The sequence below is a fragment of the Marmota flaviventris genome, chromosome 2 (genome assembly GCF_047511675.1).
Source record: "Marmota flaviventris isolate mMarFla1 chromosome 2, mMarFla1.hap1, whole genome shotgun sequence".
Lineage (NCBI taxonomy): Eukaryota > Metazoa > Chordata > Mammalia > Rodentia > Sciuridae > Marmota > Marmota flaviventris.
This window is the reverse complement of record NC_092499.1, coordinates 249,792-268,045: the sequence shown is the minus strand read 5'-3', so window position 1 is coordinate 268,045 and position 18,254 is coordinate 249,792. Positions and strand designations below refer to the sequence as shown.

The 18,254-nt window shown below is 48.0% G+C and overlaps 1 long non-coding RNA gene across 1 annotated transcript; it reads right to left on the bottom strand.

The window, feature by feature from the left end:
* Positions 1–17,042: 17,042 nt before the first annotated feature.
* On the bottom strand, positions 17,043–18,045 carry LOC139703251 (uncharacterized). Its single transcript, XR_011705653.1, has 3 exons — positions 17,859–18,045; positions 17,435–17,695; positions 17,043–17,350 (listed from the first exon to the last, which is right to left on the bottom strand). It is a non-coding gene; the product is annotated as an uncharacterized lncRNA (long non-coding RNA).
* Between the last annotated feature and the right edge of the window lie 209 nt (positions 18,046–18,254).

Sequence of the window (18,254 nt, the reverse complement as noted above, 5' to 3'; positions counted from 1 at the left end):
CCAGCCAGACCCAGAGAGCAGAGGGTGGGGTTTCCTTCAATGTGCAGAGAGAATCAGGGAGGAACAGCAATTGGACGGGGTCTCACGAAAGTGAGAAAACTGAGGGCAGTGGGGAAGAGGAAGGGGCTGAGGGACATGCAGGAGGGCTGGGGACAGGGAGGAGCTGCAGAATGAAGGCCACCAGAGCATCCTGTGAGCCCAGAGGAATCATCACAGGATCCCACTCCCTGTGTCGCTGCAGTGCACCAATAGACAGGGGATAAATAAAGAGAGGAAGACCATGGAGTGGAGGAGGGGAGCCAGGGAGGGAGGAGGGGGACAGAGGGGGTCCTGGGGTGAAAGGGAGCAACTCTGTCATCTTAATCTGTGACGCTTGACTCATGACTGTGCATAGCTCTGATGCACTAGGAAAGTGAATATCAGACAGACAGACACACAAGGACATAACCACAGAGAAGCATGAGGGGAAGGGCCCTGAGGGTCAGAGGGCCTGCTGTGCCCTCCTCACCTGCACTCAGAGCAGTGCCACACACCACGTCCTCACAGAGGGTGGAGTCAGAGTAGCTCAGGCAGGTGAGAGGGATTCACAGACACAGGGACGGTGGCTACACAGTGACAGATAAGTTGTGGATGAAACAGATCTGGATGACTGGGAGCAGTGCTCAGAGCCCTCAGATTCCAGGCAGAACAGGAGGGAAGAGAAGAAACAGGCAGATTGTAGGTCGCAGAGGCCGAGGGCACAGGAGACAGACAGGAGACCTTGCAGCAGCCCGTCAGCCAGAGGTCAGTGCCTCAGCTGAGGCTCTGCTGTCTGGAGGATCCTCAGGTGGGGGACTGACAGCTCCCTATTTGTGGACCTTGGTGGATCTCATACAATGACTTTGCTTCTTCAGAATCAGGGCTGACCATTTTCCCAGGTCCTGAAACCCCAGGCTCCAAGGCTCCATCAGTGTCCAGCTGGGTGGACACAGGCCACGTACAGCCTCAGCTTCAAGGACCTCAGGATGGGCAGAGTGGGCTCCATCTCCCACAGGTGTGTGGCCTTGCCCTGTCGTGCACCTGTGTCTGCTGTGGGCACCCTGCTCCTTCCTAGTTGCACACTCAGGTCACTCACCCCACACTCTAGGGACACAGAGGTGAGAAGTAGAGCCAGTGCCCTCTGTGCACACTGAGACCAGGTGAGCTGAGGGTGACCAGGACAGTGAGTCACAGCCAATTCACTTTGTGGGGTGAACTGAGTTGAGGCTTAAGGTGGGCACAGAGTTCCTGAGCCTGGCAGAGCTGGCATTTGGGCTCTGAGACTGTGAGGTGGGAGGCAGCAGGGAGCTCTCTACCACCCAGGGCCAGGAGAGGCCCACTGCCCTGCAGACACCCCGACTGACTGCAGACACTGCCATGGTCCCTGGGGTGGAGCCCAGCAGCAGCAGGACCTGTGGACACCACATCCACATGCAGGACGCCACCTGCCCAGGGAAAGGCTCAGGCAACCATGAACCAGGGTGGGAGAGGTCACCAGGGAGAGATGAGGAGGAGATGTGGCCAAGGGTGGAGGGCAGCTGTGCAGTCACCAGGAGAACCACTGTGTCAAAGGACGTTTCTATGATGACAGCTAAGGACACTGTGTGGTAGGCTGAGTAGTGTGTGTGTGTGTGTGAGTGTGTGAGAGTTTGTGTTTGTGTGTGAGTGTGTGCACGTGGGCTGAGGACTCTGGGATCCCATGCTCTGGTCTGGAAGAGGAGGCTGCAGCCTTGGTGTGAACTGACAGCTGCCTGCCCTGGGGAGGGTGAGCCCAGGTCAGTGTGTAAAGAGCACCTGGCAGGGTCAGGGTCATGGCTGTGATGGGTGGAGGTGTCTGAGAGCCTGCTGAGCCTTCCCCATGTGAGTCCTCTGCAGCTGCCCAGGGACTGGCTGCTGGAGCAGGGGGCAGGCCTGGAGCTCAGGGACAGCCATGTGACAAGATAATCAACTCTGTCTTCCAGGGGTCTCACCCATACAGTCTCACACAGAGACACACACACACAACACTCCTGCACACACACACACACACACACACACATAACACATACATATGTACACACATGGACACAGATTCACACGTGTACTGTGCAGCCTGACCTGAGAAGGTGGAGAGAGACACTCCTGGCTCCATAAGAGAAGAGCATGGGATGATCTGAGGCAGAAGAGACCTCCAGATTCTCCATGATGGGATCCAGGGAGACACTGATCACCTGGAGAGAAACCATCCACTCTCCTCTGCTGCTCTGAAGGGGGCACCTGAGCTCCTGTGTGCTGAGCGCCCCCTGCTGGCCCTGTGAGCCCTGCAGGAGGTTTGTGTCTGGGCTCACACTGAGGTCCCCTCACTGTGGCTCTGGCACAGTAATAGGTGGCTGTGTCCTGGGTGTTCAGGGAGCTCAGCTGCAGGGAGAACTGGTTCTTGGATGTGTCTCTGGAGATGGACACTCAGCTCTTGAGGGATGGGCTGTAGTAAGTTTACCATCATAAACTATGTACCCTATCCACTCCAGCCCCTTCCCTGGGGGCTGACAGATCCAGCTCCAGCAGTAACCACTGGTGATGGAGTAACCAGAGACAGCACAGTTGAGGAACAGGGTCTGCGAGGGCTTCACCAGACCAGGTCCTGACTCCAGCAGCTGCACCTAGCACAGGACACTGTGGGAAGCCATTCTCACATGTGATTTGAGTTACTTCCCTGGCTGGGTGTTAGGTGCTTAGACAAGCTGTGTCAGAGCCTTCCCCACCCTGCCCCAGGTGCGAGGGCTTCTCTGTGTGGGGGTGTGCTTGACCACTGACCTCAAGACCAATCACTGATCCTGACCTTGTAATGCTGCCCCCCTCCATCTTCATTGGATGGAATTTTCCCTTGAATTTTTTGTTCCCCAATAAAAGCTCACTCCCTGGTGTGTTTCCTCTCTCTCTCCCTGGCCTCTCCTGTTAACCTCGCTATCGCTTTAGGTGGCTGGAGGCAGGAGCTAGGAGGAGCCATCTCTGAGCTGGGCAAATAAGGTAAGGAGAGTCATGTCTCTTTAATTTAAACTCACTAGTTAATTTATATGCTTTGAACCTCTATTATGAAGGTAATGTGCTGGTCGTGTGGCTGAAGTGGTGCCCATGAGGGGACATATTAAATTAACTATGTTGAGTTAGGGAACACGCTATAGAAATAAGGAATTGGTGATATTTTTGAGGTCACAGAAGTACCAGGCAGGTTCTGAAGGGATGAGAAATTAAATTATTAATAATGGGAAATTCGACTTCTACTGATAAGGATGTGTACTTGACTATTTTAGAGACAATAATTAATCAGAAGGGAAAGCATATAAAAAAGACTCAGTTGTTACAATTCTTAAAGGTTGTAGGTGAATTTGCCCTTGGTTTTGTGACCAAGATTCGCCAAATTTACATACTTGGGACAAAATAGGAAGGAAATTACATAAAATCTGCCTTTCTAAAGAATTACCTGGAAATTTTGAGAATATACAAAAAGTTTGGACTGCCTTAGAGATCTGTCTTTTTGATTACATGGGCCATAGTCCATGGCCCCCTGAAGATCTATTGAAAGGTATTCAGAGAGCCATTAAGTCTATTCAAATGGAAAACCTGCCTGAGGCTAAGGTAAACTTTCCTTTAAACTGGTTAAAGACAAAAGCCCTTGGAGTGAAACCGAAAGTAAAAAATGTAAACTTGCCTGGAACAGAGTCAGATTAACCTGGAGGAAGATCATAGAGATGAAGGTCAAAGAGAGGAAGCCTCTGGAGGCGTAGATAGTTCTCCTCCTGGAGGCATAGAAAGTCCTCCTGGAGGCATAGAAAGTCCTCCTGGAGGGATAGAGAGGAAAGTCCGCAAGCAATTCCTAGAGAGGTAGAAAAACCCTTCTCTCCCACATGGTTTCCAAGCCCAATTTCAACATGGTGACAGTGGAGATTCTGCCGATAAGTCGCAGTCTGAGGGAGAGGAATCAGACAATGAAATCCAGGACTTGTGGGGAAATTTCAACAGGCTGCGTTTGACACCGCCTGCCCAGGCTATTAGAATTCAGCCATTGTCTGCTAAAAGGACAAAATTTAACAGGTACTCTGAAATAACAATGACTTTTCTTACCCCGTTCCAATGAGGTATTAGAAAAACACAAGAGGCTGGGGAGGATATTAGCAGATTTCAACTTTTGCCAGTTTTTGAGCAAATTAACAAACAAGATCAGCAGGTTCGCATCCACACGGTAATTCCCTTTAAGACAATTAAGGAATTAAAAAGTGGTTGTGAGGTTTATGGTCCAAATTCACCTTTTGTGCAAAATTTGCTTGAGACTATTGCTTCTCAACCGCTCCCACCAAGTGACTGGGTTCTGTTAGCTAGAGCTTCCCTGAGAGAGGGGATTTTTTACTTTGGAAATCCTACTGATCAGATTTTTGTGCCAAACAAGCAGAAAAAAATAGGAGACAGAATCTCCAGACACCAGTGGAAGCGGCCACTACATGGGAGAATGCAATGCCCGTAATTTTAAGTCCAGGGCTCCCTCTGCTGTTGGTCGTAGATATTACAGGGCTCAACCCCATGTGGCAGATCAAGATGGCGCTGATCAGCCTGCCTTCTTGTCATCATTTCCACCTGGCAGGAACACAAACTTCCGGTCGGCCCTCCCCTGGCTGGAAAATGAATAACTAGAGGAAGGTCGTGCAATTTGATGTCATGGCGCTGACCATGAGAGCCGCCATTTTTACCTGAGCGAAACTGACATACAGTTTCCTTACGACCCTTAATGATTTTCAGAAGTTACTAGAAGATATTAATTGGCTGAGGCCATCCTTAAAACTAACTACTTCTGATTTAAGACCTTTATTTCAGATATTACAAGGAAATTAATGACAAGATTGATAAATTAGTAGCTGTTTGTCAACAGATATCTCCATATGAATGTGCACAAGCTTCACATTCCTTACATCATCAAAATGCTTCTAGCTTATGTAAAAAAATTAATATTACCATAGAACAAGCTCGTCAAATTGTAAGTCACTGCCCTACGTGTGTTATTCACTTTTCATCTCTGCCATCAGGGGTAAATCCCCATGGATTGAAACCAAATCAAATATGGCAAATGGATGTAACTCATATACCTCAATTTGGTAAGCAATGTTATGTACATGTGATAGTTGATACACATTCCAGATTTATTTTTGCCACAGCACATACAAAAGAAAATACTCAACATGTAATTTCTCATTGCCTAGCAGCCTTTGCTGTGTTAGGATGCCCTTTACAGATTAAAACAGATAATGCACCAGCTTATGCAAGCTCTTCTTTTCAACAATTTTGCCAAGAGTTTCAAATTAATCATAAAACAGGAATTCCTTATAACCCCATAGGTCAAGCCATTGTGGAATGAGCTCATTTATCTATTAAGCTGCAATTACAAAAATTAAAAGGGGGAAATAGGTTTATGACTCCCCAAAATAGCCTCAACCATGCCTTGTTTGTTTTAATTTTTTTAAATTGTGAGGCAGAAGGTCACACTGCAGCTGAGAGGCACATGTCTTCCATGTCAACAGGCCCTTTAGGCAGAGTTTTGTGGAAAGATTTACAGACTAGTCAATGGAAAGGCCCAGATCCAGTGATTATGTGGGGCAGAGGTCATGCTTGTATTTTCCAGAAGGTGCTTTCTGTCCTATCTGGGTGCCTGAAAGCACAATCAGATATTGAAGAGATAGAACCAAGGTTCAAGCGGCTGAAGATCGACCCGGAGAAGCCCCCATTCAAAAGGAAGTGTATCAAAGAAGGATGAAGAGGAACCAACATGATCTAGCTGAAAAGCTGATTTCATGGGAAGACGTGAAGAAGCTGACAACAAAAGCTTTGTGAATAATTCGACTCCTAGGAAGGAATAAGACTCCATTGATGATGGTAGCTACAGTGATTGCCCTGCTGGCTGTCAGGTAAAGGGGAGCCAAGCAGACACTTACTGGACATATTTCCCAGATCCACCCCTGGTGCATCCAGCTGTGTGGACTGGAGAATCTATTCCAGTGTTTACTAATGACTCGTTCATGATGGGAGGATTTACAGATACTCATATTACTCCCAATAATGTGACTAGATTTAATTATTCTGGCTACAGTGCACAATTACCTTTGTGTTGGTCCCACGATAAACATGCTGGCTGTCTGAGAGTATCATTTGAGGAAAAGACAGTGGTTGGTAGACCTAGACTGACTAATCATACTATTTATGGAAACTTAAAACCTTATACTAGATCAGTGATTAAGATGGGACTTTCCCATAACAAACCAGTCATTTCTGCAAAATCTCCAGGAATACCCCACTGTTCAAATAGTTCTACAATTGAGATTGGCACATTTCCTAGATGGATAGATTGTGTAAATACCTTTGCAGTACAACATAAGGTGTCTAAAGATAGTGGGTATATTTTAGACTGGTCTCCAAAAATTGCTAAGAGACAATTACGTAAAAATTCTGCTATGACACCTACAGGATTTGTTAGTAATATTTTAACTTACAGGGAGGATGGTATTCAAAAAGATGTTTGGCGCTTAATTTCTGCCTCAGAATTCTTACATTTTACAGATGCCTTTACTAAAATTTGTTGGCAAAAGCTGTAAGGAGAGATCTTGCTATGGCTTATGAGCCTGTGTCCAATATCCTTACAATTTAATTATTGGAAATGTAAAAGTTAAATGGATAGATGACAGATATGTTGTTACATGTAACAAATGTAACCTAACCAATTGTATTACTAGGTATAATGGAGGAAAAGGAGTGCTGATACTTCATCAGCCCTCTTTTGTTTTATTGCCTGCTAATATTTAAGACCCATGGTACGGTGATGCTGGTTTTAATGTCTTACAGTAAATTCATGCCCAGCTAGTGAGACCTAAACGTGTTATTGGAATTATAATTGTTGGTGTTTTAGTGCTTGTTTTTTTTCAATGCATCCAGTGTCACTGCCTCAATAACTTTATCTCAAAATATTCAACATGCAAAATTTCTTAATAATTTAGGCCAAAATACTTCTAAGGCTCTGTGCAATCAAGTAAGTATTGATGAAAGGATTGAGACTAAGTTAAATGCCTTAGAGGCGACTGTTATAGAAAATTAACTTTTGGCTTTAAAGTTTAAGGAAAGGCTTAAATGCCACGCAAATTATAAATATGTGTGTGTTACAGCTGCCAAGTACAATGCTTCTCTCTGGGATTGGGAGAAGGTTAAGAACCATTTTTTTAGGTATTTGGCAAAATAGTAATAATAGTTTGGATCTCTTGGAACTTCATCACCATATCCAAGACATTCAAAATAATAGAGCTGATTTTTCAGATCCTTCTTCCTTGACTAACCAAATATTAAAGGAGTTAAATGGATTTAACCCTGGAAATATTCTTAAACACTCGGCCTGTTACATTATTGGATTGTTCTCTTTGCTGTTAATTCTTTTTTGTGTTCTAATTATAGGATGGCAAGTCTTCAGAGCGAGAGTGCAGAAACTCAACAGAGTAAATCATCTCCTGATTTTTAAAAGAAAAAAGGGGGAATATGTGGGAAGCCAGTCTTGCACATAATTTGAGGTACCTCCCTGGCTGGGTGTGAGGCTGTAGACCAGCCTTTCCCATGCAGTGAATGTGGGGAGGGTTTCAGGCAAATCCCACACCTGCTCAGCACCACAGGCTCCATGGTGGAGAGAGGCCTGTGAGTGCAGTGATGTGGGAAACCCCTCAGCCAGCACTGACCTTCATCCAGCAGCAGAGTCCACAGGAGAGAAACGTCCAGATGCTTCATATCTGGGAAGTCCTTCACCACACCCATCACCTTTTCACAACCTGGAGAGGACGGGAGCTCACAGGCATTGAGAGAGCAGTGAGTGTGGAGAAGACTCTGACCACTGCTCTGCTCTGACTCAGCTGCACGAACGTCACAGCCTGAACAGGCCCTGGGAGGGCAGTGAGTGGACAGAGGCCTCAGCCAGTGGGGCCCCCTGTTCCACACCAGGATGTCCTGAGGTGGGACCTGACTCAACTGTCATGTTCTGAAAGTCATCTTCGTGGTGGAGCCTGGACTGAACCTCAGTCCTGCACACAGCACAGTGACCACAGGGAGGAACTGCTTTGATACTCAATGGATGTCTATCCCTAGGTTAATGGAAAAGCAATAATAAGGATAACTATGATGCACTAATATTAACAAGGAAAATACATCACAAAAACCAGGATTCATATTTTCAGAGAAACCAAAGTTTAGTACAGACAACAAGTCCAGGTGGCTCTCTGGGAACCTGGTTCATGGAGAGGAACCCACATGCAGGAAAACAGCTCTCAACCTCCCCCTGCACCTGCAACTGAGCTGACTCTAGGCTCCCTGTTGGCTGAGCGCCCCCTGCTGGCCCTGGGTGCCCTGCAGGAGGTTTGTGTCTGGGCTCATACTGAGCCCCTTACTGTCTCTGACACAGTAATAGATGGTCGTGTCCTCGGCTCTCAGACTGCCCATTTGCAGGTACAGCCTGTTCTTGGAGTTGTCTCTGGAGACGGTGAATTGGTCCTTCACAGAGTTGGCATAGTTTGTTATACCACCATTTTGGTTGATTTCTCCAACCTACTCCAGCCCCTTTCCTGGAGCCTGGCAGACCCACTCCATCCAGTAGTCACTGAAGATGAATCCAGAGGCTTCACAGGCGAGTCACAGGGAACCCCCAGGCTGCATCAGGCCTTCCCCAGACTCCACCAGCTGCACCTCACACTGGACACCTGCAAACACAGAGGCAGCCTGGTCAGGACACTGGCACTCATCCACTCTTCCTCTCACTCCTGTCCACTCACACACTCAGGATCTCTGGTTCTCCATTCATTACCTTTGAAAACAGCCACCAGGAAAACCCAGCTGAGCACACTCTCCATGGTGAGCAGCTGCGTTCAGTCCTGGTCACTGAGTGGGCTGAGCTGGGAGTCCAGGGCTGGGCTCCTGTGCAGAGCTGCAGGGTCAGGTGGGCTGGTTTTCATGAGCAGAGGGAGGCCCTATTTGCATGTCCTCCTGCTATATAGCAGCTCTGGGTGGAGGCCTTAGAGACATCTGTGCTCAGAACAAACTTGAACATGTTTGAGATGGTTGGTGGCATTTTATTCATGAAAGATTAACTCATAGGATTAAGCTTGTTGTTCATGCTGTCCAGAAAGATGTGACAGGAATAACCCAGTGTCTAGGCATGTGCTTCTCCCCTCCATCCCTCTGCTCCATGAAGCAGCTCATGGACAGTACAGGACAAGGCTTGTGGGGTCTCTGGAGCCTTTTGGATGAAGAACAGGGTGTGGGTTTGCGGCACTCAGTGTCCATCTAAGGACCATGAATGTCCTGGTGGATGAAAGTCCATCTTCAGAATTCTGGGCCCCTGTCTGCCTCTGGCTTTCCACTCCCCTCTGCACCTTTGGCTGACTTGAAGCAGCTATACTGATACATAAGAGTCTGAGCACAGCTGTGCCATCGTCCCCACCAGGGCAGAAGTGAGTGCAGGGCGGAGCACAGGTTCCTGGACCATCGTCCTCTCAGGCTCACTCTGTGATGGTACAGATGAGGAAAGTCCATCAGCTGGGACCACAGATGTAGGGGGCTCAGCTTGGCCACCTCTCCTCTCTGCTCTGCAGACCCATGTGCTGTGTCCCCAGGCGGCAGCAGGTCCCCACTGTCTGCAGCAGCTACAGCATCCCAGATGTCAGGAGCATCCCTGCAGTGCACCTGGATTTGGGCTTCTCCTTCATCCTGGAACAAAGTGCATGGACACTGTGCAGCCCTCCTCAGCTCATCTGTGAAGCTCCTGTCCTGCCTTCCCTGGTCTCTGGGCCTCTCTGCCTCTGGGGACATCTGACTGGGGCAGAGCAAGTAGAACCCAGGCTGCTCTTCCCAGAGTCACTGATGCTGTCCCTCAGGGTCAACCAGATGTCTTGGTCTCTGATCCCCTGGGCAGGATCTAAAGTGTGATCAGACATTGGGCTCCTTGGCCTGTGGTTCTGGGGGCAGAGCTAGTGCAGGAGAAGCCATGGGTCATAGTGGGTCAACCAGGAGAGGACAGGTCCTCCTCTCAAGGTCCTGGGCTTGAGGAGGATTAATCAAGTGAGTCCCTGTCACTGGTGGGTCAGCTCCAGGGTGGCTCTGTTTGACCACAGATGTGCAGTGGGTCTCCTTCAGTTCAGGCAGTCACAGGAGCAGGAAGGTCACCTGGTGGAGGCAGCCCTGTGTATCCTTCATGGTCATGGTGGAAATGCCCTGGCATGTCACAGAGGTCACTGTGGGAGGTGCAGCAGCACAGCTGGTCACTGAGGTCACAGAGCTGTGGTCTCCTGCTCTCTCAGACCCAGGAGAGAACCTTCCCATCACCAGGAGCCTTTAGTTCCCTTTAACTATTGATGTGTCTCATGGAGACCACAGTTGAACTGTGTCCTTTTGAAATTTGATGACATCTTTGTCAATGCAGGTAATTAGGAATCTAGCAGATGATGGGGTTTACTGGTGGTGCCCCAGGTGTGGATCAATGCCACTTCAATGGGAGACTCCCTAGGGCTGGTAGAGCCTTCCTGGCACCCTGAGCCCCAGTGGGACCCCAGCACCACTCAGGGGTCCAGCCTCGTCTGCCTCTCTTTGCCTCCTGCCTCCTGCCATGTGGTGCTGCAGCCTCAGGAGCCCTGGTCAGCAGCAACACCTGGGTGTTTGTACCCTGGTCTCCAGAACCTGCTGCAGCACAGCTCTCTCCTTGTGAACCCTCAGCCTCAGGAGCGACCTAGAGTAGTAGGGAGTGATGCTGGACAGGACCTCTGCCCAGTGCGCACAGCTGTTGGGATGTACAGTCCACAAGATGTTTCCTTACTCCTCTCCCAGGGCTGTTGAGCCTTATTCTTAATCACATATTGGCCCTTAATGCACTTGTAGAAAATATGCATTCTATACAGGAAGATTGCAATTTAGCACAAAAGAATGGCATCCTGTCCCTCCTGGCGTGGTCAGGAGCACATGGACCTAGCTGTAAGGCAGAGGGAGACCATCACCACACCATCCCTCATGTGGGGAAGCTATTGCATCAGGTCCTGGAAAGAGAGAGGACAGTGGCCCCTGGAGATGGGAAGGTGCAGGGAGGCTGAGGGTGAGGGTGGGTGGTGAGGGCCACATGTAGAGAGGGTCTTGTCCTGAGGGTCAGCAGCTCACAGGGCAGCTGTGGCCCACAGCCAGGCTGTGCTTCACAGTGACTGGGGCAGAGCAGCTGGTGGGCTCCCCACACCCAGGAGGCACAGCCTGGGATCCACCATGGCACCTGGCATCTGGCACCCCTGTGTCAGGGTGCTGTCCTCTGCCTCAGTAGAGCTAGGTTTAGTGTAACTATGAAAATCCATCTGGAATCACCAGCTATGTGTCTGATGGAGAGAGATGCTGACATTCTTAATGATGTGGCTGATGAGATATCATTACATGTGAAAGAAAAATATAACATATAATTGCTCATTCTGCCATTGAAGAGAGCTGAAGAAGGCATTTTTCATTATTTCCATGGCTTTAGGTTTCGAGATAGAGAAGCACTGTATGCCTGGGGTTCATATTTAATAGTGCATAGGACAAATTGGGGTAATTGAATCCACTAAACTACTGATGAGATCAACATGGCATAAAATGAAAACAAATGAAATGGATTATTATTCCATGCATGGCTGTGAACTAACCTGTAGCCTAGTCCGAGGCAAAATTTGTGAAATCCATTATTTGACCATGTAAGTAACCAATTGGTTTATGTTGGAATAACTTTCCGTTTACAGCTAGCAGCTAGCAGCTATGAGCAGCTCGGAGTGCTTGAAGAATCTGCACTCGTTTAGGCCTGATAGGAAGGCCTGCAGGATGGGATGCTCTGCTCTAGTGAGCCGTCAGTGAAACCACATCCTTAGCTTTGTGGTTAGCATTGCCAAGCTGCCAGGCCAGGAAACTGATAGCTAGTGTTAGACCAGGACACAAAAAAAGACCACTGACTCCAATTAAAATCAAATTAAAGCAAGCTTATTATTTCAACAAGCCGGGCTGCCTCTCCCACCCAAAACCACAGGAACAAGACAGCCCCGCAGCTTTCTTGCAGCATAGCTTTATAGCCCAGAAAGTTACACAAAGGGGGTTACAGATAACAAAACTTTGATGAGCATAACATTTTTACTGGCCCAGGCATCAGAATTTATGAAGGTCATTAGAGCCTCAGAGAGGGTCGTTATCTGGCCAGGGAAGGCCAAGGTTTATGAGGCCTCACTAAAATTTCAGAGGGCTGGTATCTGGTCAAAGAGCCAGGCATGGGTGAGTTCAAGGCATGGGCAGGCATTCCAAGAAGGCTCAAAATTTGCAGTAATTTATAATGAAGCTGAAGTTAGCTTTTCCTGGCTTTGTGGTGAGATGGTTCCCAATTTTAAGAGAAAATCAGGTTGGGTCTATCACTAGGAGCTTCAACATGGAACTCCTAACATAGAAACCCCCTCCTCTAGGGACAAAGACCCTTCCTGATGATAGCAATATTTAGAACATCCTCCTAGTGTGGTTACATTAGGCATAAGATGATTGGCTTAGGGATACTATCTTGCTTGTGTATGATTGATGGGCACGCCCCATTTAAACCCTATAACAATTGTATGCATTCCAAAAATAAACTGAGCTACTGGACGACGACATGAAGTGGGTCTCCAGCCAGTTCTGTCACCAGCTCCTGGAGTCTGTGTGTTGATTCCACATCTCTACTCCCCCACCCCCACCCCCCCACTACCCCCTACCCCTGAGACAAGGTAGCTGAGCAACTAATTGACAAGAACCACAGCAGGTTTATCTCAGCTTGAATTTGTATATAATGATTATGCAACTCTGAGAAGCTAAAGCTTTAAAAACATCTCACCACATTTATTTTATCTTCAGTTTCTTTTGCTAAGTCATCATAATTACCTGAGTGTAAAGAAAATCATCTACATATCAAGTAATGTGCTCATATTTTTAAAAATTCTTCTTTTATAAAAAATTAAAAAAAATTCTCATTGATTTCTAATTATTAAATTGTGCACTTTTGTTTGTTGTGAGATTTTAGGAAGTTTGCAACTATCAACTACTTATTTACTATGGAAATTTGCTTAAAATTTATACTAAATTAAACTGCGTTTACTGGCAAAATATTTATGAGTAGTCTATCTACTAGCAGCTTCTTTCTTTAATCCCAAATGTTGAGATATTTAAAACTGTTGATATCCTTTCAGGATTTATTTAAAATTTTTAAAGAACATGTATTTATTGAATTATATATGAGCCTATGTGTTTTATATTTATGTTTATATTTGGAACTTAAAAGTGCAATAAGTAATTTGTTTAGATAAAATTAATTGGATATGAAAGAAAAAAAAAACCTTTTCAACCTACAAATTCCTGAAATCTAATTTACATAAATACATTCTAATATTATACTCAGAAAGCAGGCTTAAACTCTAATACAGACTCTCTGCAGATGAAGGAGGTCATGTTTAGGGAAGGTGACCCCAGTATCCACCAGGGCTCAGGAAACTGCTGACTGATCCCCCTGAGCAAGTCCTGAGGTTGCAATAAGGCAAAGGACACAGGAAGTAGATCATTGTGGAAATTGAAGCACTCAGAAAATGCCCTGTGGATGCAGATGCAGTTATACTGTTTTGCAAGAGCAAAACCTTTTATTTAAAAAATAGAACAGAGAGAGAGGGACAGAGGGTCCTCTGCAGAGGAGGGGTCCAAGTTGGTGCCTGAGGGAGTGGGGGTCCTGCCCCTTACATAGAGTTTAGATTTTCTTTGTTCTCATCCCCTCCTCCTCCCAACCTGACCCTGTGACACAAAAGGTGGAGGGATCCAGAGTGGGAAAGGAGCTCCCCAGGGGCGCAGCAGGAAGGGAGCTGCCCAGGGCTACTCACTAACACCTCCAAGCAGGGAGGAGCAGGTCCCTGGAGGCAGGGGACCTTGGCAGCAGCTTGAGGGGAGGTGTCCTGGAGGTGTTAGCATTTTATCTCCTGCAGAGTCAGCCCCCATCTTTCTGACCCAGTCACTCATCACCTACACTGAAGGACCTGTGCCACCCCCACCTGACATCAGTCCCCCTCTGAAAATGGAACCCTGACTTCTGTAAGGGGAAATGGGTGACTGCCTTGGCTGATTCTGGGTGACAGGGGGCGATGAGGGGCAAGCAGTTTGGGTTTTCCTTTAGGAATGGTGGAAATATGATTTTTGTTCCCTAAAACACTAAAATACAAAAAAAATTTGTACATTGTATTGTTATGGCCAGGCTATATGGGCAATGACCAAACAGACTCCACTTTTCCCTGAGACCCCACATCATGTAACACATGCTTCTCCCAGGAAAGCCCCACCTCTGTCCCCATCAACAGTTGCTTAGCTTAGCATGTTTGGCAACACACAATGGCAATTCTTATACAATGTAACAGTGTTCTTCCTTTGGTTGCTGTTTTTCTTGGACAATGTGCCCTGTCAGAGATTGAGTGTGTAGACATTGGTAACCAATCTTTAACTTGTGCCCAACTGGGGACATGTTGGCCCACTCTCTTTTCTGCCTATGATTTTAGATCTCATGATATTTATTTATGGTTTTGAAATATAGCAGCAACCCCTTATGCTTTAATGTGGTTTTGGACTATAAAAGGTGTACTCAAACCCCAGGATGGGGTCGAAGGGTGTACTTGCAGCCTACCCCTTGGCCTGCCAGCTGGTGGATCTGAACCTCCAACTGATGAACAAATGCTCCATCTCCTACTTTAAGATCAACATGGAGATTTATTGCAATCTGACTTGAACATTTTGAAGGCCCCAGTGAGATGATCCCTGGAGTCAAGGCTGTGGCTCTGGGACACAAGGGAATCCTGGATCCTCTGAAACTACAAGAGGTGACCCCACATCTAGTTTTGGAGCTCTCTGCGAAGTGCTGGACATTTTGTGGTGACTGATTTGAGTCTTCCTTTGAAAGCTCTGGTGTGATGCACATCTGTAAATCCAGAGGCTTTGAAGGAGGATAGTGATACTGCAGGTTATCTGTGAGGAGTACTGCTTCCCCACAGGTTGAAGTTTGAACATTAGAGAAGCACAGGGAGGCAAGCATATGAAGCAGGGTTTGTTTAAAAAGGGGTGACATAGACTTCTCCTGCGAGGGAGAAGGGGCCCTAGCTGGTGTCCTGGTATCCCAAGAAGTGAGGTGTTCTTCTCTTATTATATGTCCCAGGATTCCTTTGTTTTCCTGCCTTTTTCCCCCTTATCTTTCTCCTTACTGTGGACATGACTAGGCCCAGGAGTGCTGGGTGGGAGGGCCAACAGGTGGGAACCAGGTGGGCTGAAGGGGGAAGGGCAGGTGGAGGAGACAAGGACACCTTAACAACCCTAGAGCTCTCTGGAGGGAGGGCAATTCCTGGGACAGGTTACCCTGGCAACAGGTTGGAGCAGGGGCAGGTTCTACATAAGATCCCTCAGGGGACAGTCTCCAACTTCCCAGACTCACTCAAAATTGGCCTCCTTGATCGACCTGACTCGATTTACCTGTCTACACTGACTGCCTAATTCTGGCTTCAACGGAAGTGCATGTGTTGGGAGGTCCCTCATTTGCTCTATCTTAATTGTAAAGCCTCAGAGGTTCCAAGTGCCTGATTGTAAATGTTTTGAAGTGTGTCAGGGGCTCCTCTGGGGGTGTATCAGCACTTGATTGTAAATCTTTCCAAGTGTTTCAGGTGCTTGATTGTGAAGCCCAAAGGTGTATAAAGTGACCTTGAGCCTGGGGAGGTCTTGGTCCAGACCCAGAAGAGCTCCCATAAGTGGATCCTGAGGAGGGTCTGGAGGCTGAGATTATGTGGAGGAGAGTGACTTTCTTGTGTTTTTGTCTTGTCCTATTTGTTGTTTGCTATGGTTTGTTCCCGTGTTGTTTGTTTAGGTTAACCACCATTTCAGTTTGCTTGTAACTTTTTTCCCAACTTTTTCCCTAGTGAGACAAGACAGGGACTGGTGACCCACCACCTTTGGACTCAGTCACACTCGCTGCCTTGTTAAATTCTTGTCTCTCACCTTCCTTTTATTTCTGCCCATTGTTTTGACTGTTAACTTCCTTATGGGAAACCTAATCCCACCTGGCCTGACACCTACCTAAAAAACTATGGTTAAAAAGGTTTTCAACTGTGCTGACTAAAGCTTGCATTGAAAGGGCTGCCAACAGATGTTAAAAGTAAAAGCCAAATGTCATGAAGCATGTGGAGATTGCCTTCATTTAGGAACTGGGCAGGTGGCCAGCAGAGTAGACAGTCAGTTCCTACAGAGGTCAGCTTAGAACTAGAGAGTTTTTAGGATCATCATTTCCAAAATACGTAAAGTATCCTTTTGTCTAGGAAACTTGGCTTTTGTCTCTCAGCCTCAGATACTCACAGCAACAACAACAAAACCTCCAAAAACTTAAAGGGTTTACAGAATCACTTCCAACTATTGGAGGTGACCCAAAAGAGTTTTTAACTATGACAGTCCAGCTACTAAATGTGTTTAAATGCCAGGCTAAGATTTTTGTGGCCCCTATGAAGAGACCAGAAAAACCAGTTTAGAATGGGTCCCCGACCTGCAGGGACTCTTCTTAGGGGACCCATGGAGCTGCCTATAGAGGAAATTACTTCAGGGAGAAATAAGTCCCCAGCCTTTGTCTCAGTTCCCTTAACTCTTGTCACCTCTGATGATAAGATCCCATCAGGAAGGAAGTCAGGAAAGCTTTTAAAATTCTGACCTGAGACAGGTGGAGAGAGACACTCCTGACTCCATAGGAGAACAGCATGGGATGATCTGAGGCAGAAGAGACATCCAGGTTCTCCATGATGGGATCCAGGGAGACACTGATCACCTGGAGAGAAACCATCCACTCTCCTCTTCTGCTCTGAAGGGGGCACCAGAGCTCCTGTGTGCTGAGCGCCCCCTGCTGGCCCTGGGCGCCCTGCAGGAGGTTTGTGTCTGGGCTCACACTGAGGTCCCCTCACTGTGGCTCTGGCACAGTAATAGGTGGCTGTGTCCTCAGTGGTCATGGAGCTCAGCTGCAGGGAGAACTGGTTCTTGGACGTATCTCTGGAGATGGACACTCGGCTCTTGAGGGATGGGCTGTAGTTAGTACCACCACTATAACTTATGTACCCTATGTACTCCAGCCCCTTCCCTGGGGACTGACAGATCCAGCTCCAGTAGTAACCACTGGTGATGGAGAATCCAGAGACAGCACAGGTGAGGGACAGGGTCTGAGAGGGCTTCACCAGGCCAGGTCCTGACTCCTGCAGCTGCACCTGGCACAGGACACCTGGGGACAAGACAGTCACACCCTGTAAGTCACCTGTAGTCACAACCTCCCCATGGACCCAGATCTGACACTGGGGACACTCACCTTGGGGAGCTGTGACTAGGCACAGGACAAGACCCAGCAGCCTCATCTTCTAGACCACACCTGCCTTCCCAGAGACCTCAGCCCTGTCTGAGCAGAGAGCTGGGAGCTCCCACAGCCCAGAGGGCATTTGAACCCAGAGCAGGAGGAGGGATTTGCATGTGGGTGAGGCTCTTCTGATATCTGGAGAGGCTGGGGTCAGGCTGCCCAGGTCCTCTGTGCTCCTGAGATGTGTCCCTGTCTTGAACCCAGGTGGAGCTTTACCTGTGAGAGGAGAGCAGGTGGTTTCAGGGGTGCTGGAAGGCTGTCAGAGGGGGAGCCCACCCTCCTGAGCCCAGCCCTGCCTCCTCCAAGCCCTTCCTGCCTGCACCTGGGAGGGTGTCAGAGTGGCAGGAACATGCCCAGCATGCAAGAGGCCCAGGTTCACCTCCCAGCCCTGAAGGAGAAGCCCTCAGTGATGACTGAACAGAGCCCAGGGCTGAGGATGGGGTTCCCCACATCCAGGAGAAGAGCCCCCCTTTGTTCTCAGGACTAGTTCTTCTCTTTCATCTCTGTGAGATTTGGGGGCTACAGACTGAGCAGGAGAGGAGGGAGCAGGGTCTCAGGAGGGGAGGGCCTTCCTGCTGTGTGCCCACTGCCCTCCCCCACCCTCTGCCCTGCTTGTCCTCCTGACTGTCCAGCCAAAGCCTGTGGACAGCAGTGGGTGGGAATCTGCCCTGAGCTCCTCCCCTCACCTGTCCTGCCCTCTGGTCTCCACCAGGAGAGGACAGGATGGAGGTGCTGGGCCAGGTGAGAGTCCTGGGAGCAGAGGCAGCTCTCAGCT